At 48.1% G+C, this 8,363-nt stretch overlaps 1 long non-coding RNA gene across 1 annotated transcript; it reads right to left on the bottom strand.

Moving 5' to 3' along the window:
- Positions 1-408: 408 nt before the first annotated feature.
- LOC120705090 lies at positions 409-2,321 on the bottom strand. Its single transcript, XR_005687778.1, has 3 exons — positions 1,869-2,321; positions 693-1,776; positions 409-612 (listed from the first exon to the last, which is right to left on the bottom strand). It is a non-coding gene; the product is annotated as an uncharacterized LOC120705090 (long non-coding RNA).
- Between the last annotated feature and the right edge of the window lie 6,042 nt (positions 2,322-8,363).

Genomic DNA, 8,363 nt, shown 5'->3' with positions numbered 1-8,363 from the left:
GTCTGAACAATTTCCACTATGGATGGTCCGTCAATGGAGCCGGACAGTCCACAAGCCAATCTAGGGTTTTCTCCAGAAATGTTGTTGTTTCTGACGAATCCGCGTAGATGAACTGCGGACAGTTTGCTACTGGGGCGTGGACAGTCTACAGCAAGTTTAAAATTTATCTAGAAATGTAGGTGGTTCTGGTGGGATGTCAAGGTTGAATTGCGGACAGTCTGCTGATGTATAGCGGACAGTCCGCTAGATAGTTCATTTTGAGTATGGTTCCTTTTGTAAGTAGGAAGTTTTAGCTGCACTCACTTATGTATCATGCTTTGGAGATATGAATTTTTTCATCGCAAGAAGACATCTCAGGCAGCTGCACAGTTTCCACATACCAAAATATAGTTAATCCTCTAATACACCAGCAGAGATGGTGCATGTAATAAGAATCTGATGTTAGATGCATATGAGGGTAGAACGGGCGCAGCATCTTTGGCCAGATGCTCTGCCATGTTCAGAGCTCCATGAACCATCCACGATTCAACAGCATACGGCTCTTGATCTTCATCACTAATTTCAGGGTCAGAGCACGCAAGCTTTTCTGTATGTTCTTTAGATCTTTTCCTTCTGGAATTCAGGTGTGTGCAATCAGCAACAAAGATCACTTTATATTTTTTTAATTCAGATTTGATCAAACAACTGTGTACCTGCCAAAGAAGGGGCAGGCATTGCTACATCCATAGCAGTAACAATGTTCTGCCTACCTTGATCAGATAATATGTGCACAAGCTCACCAATGTCCAGATAACCAGATTTCATCATGAGTAGAGAAATAAAAAACAGTAACATTGTATAGGAACCATTCCACAAATATAATTGATCATTAACTTGTAGTAAGGTTGCAGCTGTCCACAAATTATTGTCAGACTATAATTTCATCTCAGTTTGCTAGCAGAATAATTTAGTAGGTTTTGCATCACATGACAACAAGTCACTCGCCCACGCCTTCATCAATCAGCTCCTCAATCATTCCTGAGTGGAGTGGCTAGCGGAGTAGCAAGAAGAAATGAAGGACAAAAATGCCCAGGTTGTGCTTAGATTAAAAAAACAATATTGTAATCATATAACTGTAACATAGAACCGTGAACTCAGTAGACGTACATAGATATCAGTTAACTGCATTTTGTCATCACTATGGCACAACAATATCAGTTAATATGTGCACAACGATTGAATTGTGCTACCTCGCTGCCTGCTTACCTGCCTACGTACCATATCAATTTCATCCACAAATTCCATGTTCATTTGTATAAACTAATAAGTTACTGTCTCTAAGTGTTTCGCAATTGAATTGCATCCAAAAATTGCACATAAATACATTCTGATTGAAAAACTTCCACGTTTGAAACCTAATCCTTTCACTAAATTCAGACAAACGAATGATATTAGCAAGTTCTTCCTGGCTACATATTTTCATAGATTCCCAAATAAGATGACACTTGACATCTCCAATATATGATATGGAAAATACAAGTGTAAAATAAATTTCAAATATCTGAGACGCATTCCATCAAATACGTAGTGGGCATATTACTTTCCTTATTGAATAAATCAATCAAAGGAAGGGAGGAAGGGCATGACCTTGTAGATCAAGGGACCAACGCCAGGATGCTGACAAAAAACAACATGGAAGATAAGGAAGACTCGATGGACTGCATGTCCGTCATCATGCTCATGTCCGCTGCAGATTATTACCCCACAGAAATTATATTGTCGCAACAAGTCAACAACCTGAAGAACCGAAAAGATGCCCCTGCTTTAAGGAGGGGAATTGAGAGGAGGGGAGATGAGCAGGCAAATTGAGAGGAGGGGAGAGGTATTACCTCAGGGATGCCCGTGCTTGAAGGAGATGCCGGTCTGAGTCAGGTTGCCTGGTTGGAGTCGTTGGACATGCCGCTGTTGGACATGCCGCCGGTGCACCTTGGGTCGGCGGTGAAGCTAGGGTGACCAGTGAAGCCGCATTCTTCCGCTCGCGCGCCGCCGCAGCAGCAAGGACCTTTCGCGCCACTGCCGCCGACTGCTGCTCCGTCCCCATTCCTTCCCCTTCTCTGCCGCCGCTGCAGCTCTGTGGGATTTGGCCGCTGCAACTCGATTTCGCGCGCTCAGCGACTGGGAAATGCAAGATGGAGAACTGGATCCCCGCCGCCGTCGCCCAGTCGAGGCCGCCTCTCACAGCGCACGAGGAGCCGGCGGTATAGCCTCGCACCACGAGCCGGTGCCGTCGCCTCGCGAGGCGACGATGCGGCCGTCTCCGAGCGGAGCCGAGGGGTTTTTTACAAAATTGCCTCTCCGAGACGGCATGCGACCACCTGGCCGTGTAAATATGCTATTACTAATAACACTACTCGGTTGCCGATGCATTATCAAAGATCTGTAAATTAAATAAACTGGAAATGCTTGGTCAATGGTCGTCGCCAGAGGTCCTTGTCCAGTTATTAATGTTTATACCTTGGGCGTCTGTCCAGAGTTTCGGTCGATGCCAGTAGCTAGCTGTCCAAGTAAGGGCACCCGTAACGGGGTCGTTATGCTCTCTAATCTCTATGAGGGCACCCACAATGGAGTAGAAAAGCAGGTATTAAGCAATAAATGTTGTCTTTTTGCCCGGTACTAACCATTGTAGAACCGGTAAGTAACAAATAACAGGCAATAAGCTTACTACCCAACAGGAAGAAATAAAAAAACATTGATTCTCTCTGCTATGCTCTTTATCTCCCTTCTCCTTCCACGTTTTTTACTACTACGGGTCCACCTTACTACCTGCTTTTGTCTGTGCACATTGTGGAGTTGATAAACAACAATTACCCAGTTCTAGTAGAGCCCACCTTACTTACTGGTTTATAAAAATATATTGCTCATTCCCTAAGGCTTCCATGTAGGAGAGAGAATCAGCTGCCGCTACGGGTAGCGAGAGCCGATAGCACAGGTTTTCATGTTGAGGGGACCCCACAGATGCGGACGAGTCGAGGCCGGGTCAGGGGGAGGGGGCAGGGCGCACAGCGCAACAACCGCACGGGGAGAGGAGCAGTGCATTCCTGCCGCCGCTGCCGCTGGGACAAGCAGCAGATTCTGCGCGCGGCCCTCGCGGTGCAGACAAAACCGTCGGAACACGGAAGGCGGCGTGCCTTCGATTTGCTCCCTGAAATTGTTGATTAAAAGGGGTAAGGGACAGGCCTGCCCAAGATACACGTGCCCCGAGCGTGCTGCCACCGTCGTACGATCCAGGGCTGTAGAGTTATTCGGCCCGTTACAACCTTTCATCCCGTGGGCCAATAAGGGCCCGTGGTCTTACGGTCTTGTTGATGGCCCAAACACTGGTGTCAATCGCATTCATGGAGCTACTAGAATTTTTTTAATTTTTATATTATTTTTTCGATTTTTCAAAAATATATGCTTCAATTTTTTTTTTACAAATATATCATCTTGCCGCCATTTCATCTGGCGGAAGGCAGTTACCGCCGGATGAACCGACGGTAAGTATGCTGGCCCGCGGCCCATCTAAGCTACCGCCAGATCACCCGGTAGTAGCTACATTCCGCCGGATGAAACGGCGGAAGGTGCTACCACCCGGCTATAGCCGCGCTGTAGACCGCTACAGTTGGCTACCGTCATTTCAACTGGCGATAGGTATTACGCCATTTCAAACGGCGATAGGCAGTTGTCCTGGCTTATAAATCCGCTTCCATCATTTGTTCCACCCCGTTCTCGGTTTATGTCAGAACCCCCACTCGCCCAACCATTTGAATCGACAAATTTCACCTTGGAAACTCCGATTGAAACCATAGATCTGCAAGAGCAAGGTATCCTCTATAACCTCCTAAATTTTCACGCATGGATTTCGTGTGCAATAGATGCATTATTGAAATTATTGTTCGTCATTAGGCTCACCACACCAAAGCGCCAATGTCTTCCTCGGGATCAACCTACATTTCATGGAACAAGCGGAAAGCCACCATACCAGAGGGAATCGATGTCCCAATGTGCTTCTGCGGTTCGTTGTGCAAGTTTATGAAGTCAGAGGTTTTAGGCGATGACTATGGCATGAGATTCTTTATGTGTGAGAACTACGAATTTGATCCACCTAAGCGATACGGCAGAGATCGAGCTAAGGTACCACCACAACATACTCTGTTTGTCTTATGCACCCTTAGATTTTGTTATGATTCTAACTTTTCTTGGACAAAGACTCCTCCGCCTCTTTGTGATTTTGTGCAGTGGTTCGAGACCGAGCAGTCGCAGCAGGCTAAGGACTATATGGAACAACAAGCAAAGTGGGCTGCGGAATGTTGGCAGCGACTGTTGCAAGAGGAAGAACAAGAGGAGAAGCATAAGAAAGATCAAGAAGAGATCCGCAAGAGGATAGAGGAGGTGGATCGTAAGGCGGCGGCGGAATGTGAAGCTGATAGGGAGAGAAAGCGAGAGAGGACACGCCGTGCGAAGGAAGCCGGGTCCGAAGCAATTAGGAAGGGCAAATATCCTCGGTGCACTCAGTAGAGTAGAACCATGTAATCCCGGCATTTTACATTCCATAAGGCATGGTAGGTTTAGATGCAACAAGAAGTTACCTTATCGCGTGCACATGCCACTGCAGTTAGTTGTTTATGTTTTCTGTTTGGAGCTTAACTCTGTGTCTTGTAACTTGTATTATTAGTTTGCAGTGCTAGCCGGGACGCTATGAAACCTTAGAACTAGTCTTTACTATTTTCGGAGCATTTGAGGTCACTATATGACTGCATAGCATAATGAAAACCACACATTAATAATTACGAACTGCATTACATAATGTAGAATACCGGAATTACATCGTGAACTAATGCTAACAAAACACGCATCACACATGCAGTGGCATGTCAGAACCCGTTGCAAACTACGGTAAACAGATCTTGATCTAACCTAACATGCCTTAGGTAATTTAAAGAAACAACAAACACAACGATGTAGCATGTCACTAGCACTAGGGTAGTCCTAGTAGTGACTCCACATATCAAACTGCGTTGAGCCTTCTCCATAGTATCCGCCCATTGCAGGCGGAGGCGGCGGAGGCGTATGCCCCTTGTTCTTGTGGCAATGGCAGTTGCAGTAAGGAATAGTGCATGGTTCATCTTGTGAAGCGGCAGCATTACTGGTATCATCATCTTCCTCGTCTTTGTTACCCTCGCTCACTTTCTCATAATGGTTCACTTTCGTTTCTAGATATCGATGTACTCCTGATGCGGATCAATTGGAGCAAGATCGACCCACCTAGTAAAACCACAGTTTTCTGGTGCATCGGAAGACTGCAAAAGAATTTTCATCTAAGGTGTACAAATCAAGATAAAGATATTCAACAACCGAGTATTACCCATGCACGTGGGCATTTGAAGAAACGACGACTGCCATCCATCCCATCGGTGCACATCTGCACTAAGCAGTCGTCACCATGCGCGCATTTTGGCCACGGTTCTCTACGGCCATCGTATCCTCTAAGAGGAGTCTCCTTGATGAATTCACTCTTGTTCTGTGGTGGAAACTCAAACACCGGTTCCGAAAAGGAATCAAGTCCATGAGGCCCGTCCCAAATTATGGGATCTTCCTTTCTTCCCACTTTTCTTTTCCCCTGCTGTAACCCTTCCCGCTAGACGCTCATCCAGACATTGGGTCTAGAATGAACTTCAGTGTTACTTCTTGCTCGTAGTGCACCAATTTTGAGTATTTATAGGTGGACGAAGGTCTGATACCCGGTGTGTGGATGTGTAAATGCACCTGAAAAAGCTAGATGACAACACACTGAAAAGGCTACATGACCGCACACTGAAAAAGATAGATGACAACACATTGAAGAGGCTAGAAGACCGCACACTGAAAATGCTAGATGACAACACACTGAAGAGGTTAGATGACCGCACACTGAAAAGGCTAGATTTGATTATCGAATGGACTACTCGATGCATCTCTATGCATGCAGAGCATCTCTGTGCTTGCAAAGCATAGACATTGTAGCTCGCACGCAATGTCTCGCCGCAGACCCACGCCACTGCAGCCTTACCGCCCCGTCGACCGCGCCTAGCTGCCGCCTTCCCCGCTAGACGCCACCGACCATCCCTATATTCCATCCCCTCAGCAACACCACAGCTGCACGGCCACAGCGTCACCATTGATGGCAAGTGAGGGAGCATTGGCACAGGTCGCCGCTGCCCGTCTACTGCCCTACTCGTGCTAATGGCACGTCACTGACACCTCCCATCGCGGAAAGCACTGCACCGGCCTACTCGTGATAATGGCACGTCACCGACACATCCCATCACCCAACGCACCGATTATAGGGTTTTTAGAATACAAACAGGTCACGGGACAGGTACATAGCACGCTATCATAGTCTGCACCGACCTACATAACATAGTATGATGGAATAAAGTAAATCACAAGCAAGAACCTATACGCTAGATGCATCCGCACTTGCCCCCTCTCCTCCTGCCACATCGCTCTGCAGTCTGGGCCGTCCAAGTGTGGTGCTGTGAGTACATCAGTGGCTCCGGTGGAATGGTCTCGCGATTAGACTGATGACCCTGCTGAGGAATAGGTGTCTGCTCCCCCTGAATGTAGTCCTGCGTCGCGGGTGGGGCGCCCCTCAGCTGTGATGGCCCGACCACCTACTGTGTCGCTGCAGTAGAGAAGAACATGTTCACCCACTCCGTCTGCGCGAGCTGGTCCACGTCCTCAGCCTCCTCATTGTCGTCTATCCCTCCGACCTGCCGGTACTCTGATTCACAAACCTCCATCCATCATTGTTCAATTAATTATATACTTGTTATCACAAATTAACTACTAGTTTTAGACGTACCTAAATCGTGTATCAGACGACGACGGGAGGAAGATGCAGCGCCGTACGGATCGATCAGCGAAAACGACGACGAGCCGGGCACTACATGAATAAGAGGTACAAGTTGATGAATAAAGTTTTACATGCTGTGGTATTGTAAGTGAGACGAGGTTACAGTTTGGTTTACCTGCCAAGTACAAATGTGTTGGCCGAGGCACGTACATGGGTGGAGCTACAGGAGCCGATGGTGTCGCCATCGTCAGCGGTGGCCGTGGCGGTGCACCCGACTGTGCCGCGGGTGCAGACCATCGTGACGATGGACCGGCCCGGGACACCGGCCCTGAAGCGCGAGGTGGGAGCAAGGTGTCATCCTCACGACAAGTCACAGCTCGCCGAAATCGCCCGCACAGGTCGACGATCTTCTGCAGCTTGCTCTGGTGCTGCACGGGCGTTATGTCATGGTAGTGACCCATGCTCGACGAAGCCTCGGACTCAATCGCTCGTATGACATCGTACTGAACCGAGAAAGTAGTAACATTATATGCAATTGGTTATATAGAATGCAAAATCAATTAGACAAACGTACCGCTATGGCGAAGTTCTGGTCTGGCACTAGGGGGTATGTCTCGGACACCGCTGCCACCTTGATCCGAGCCTCTGGTGGAACATGCATGACACGTGTGTGCGTTCTCGGCAGGTACCACCGTAGGTAGTCTGCGAACGCCTCATCGCTGTGCGGCCGATCCTCGAAAACGACGTCGTCGAGGGCCGCGGCCCAGGAGTCGATGTAAGGACGGACCTTGTCGGCCCACAGCGACCCTGGTGGCTGCCCTTGACGTGTCCACCTACAATACAAAGATAGAGTGAATCAATGTTTAATGGTACCTTGTAAAATTAAGATGAATTACTAATAGAACTATGTATTCCATGCCTGTGGACGTGGGGCTCCACTGAGTGCACAATCGGGACCGGGGTCTACTAGTAGAGACCGAACTACCTCATCACCCGGTTCACATGGTACTCCTCTACGTGGATGTCGTAAAGGATCGGCTTTCTCGTCATCCAGTACTCCTGGTCTCGCTGGCACAAGGAAGAAAGACTGTTCGGTGCGCGGGCATAAATGTTGCCTGCAGTGTACGGAGTCCACCTCACGTTCGCGTCCACAAGAGCGTCGAACTGTTCCACGAAGTCAGGGTACGACTTCCTCATCTGCTTGCCGACCCAAGATTGCTGCATAACGTAAAAAAAATTTAACCTCTAAATCATAGAATTCTGAAGGCATGTAACCATAAGTAAGCAAAATGATATAACACACCCTCCTGAGGCACCACAACGAACCCATCATCGGTCTGTCGATGTCATCGTGGTCTGCGGACAGGTCAGCGTACGGCTCGAAGTCCATCTCTAGCCTACCAAAGGGGAAGCGCTCGTACGACCAGAGCTGGAAGAGTAGAAGGCACCCAACAAAGATGGGCTCCTCTACCGATACCTTCGTCACGCCCGTGCAAAGGCCCCTATACAT

The sequence above is a fragment of the Panicum virgatum genome, chromosome 4K (genome assembly GCF_016808335.1).
Source record: "Panicum virgatum strain AP13 chromosome 4K, P.virgatum_v5, whole genome shotgun sequence".
NCBI lineage: Eukaryota > Viridiplantae > Streptophyta > Magnoliopsida > Poales > Poaceae > Panicum > Panicum virgatum.
This window is presented reverse-complemented; position numbering and strand designations above follow the sequence as displayed.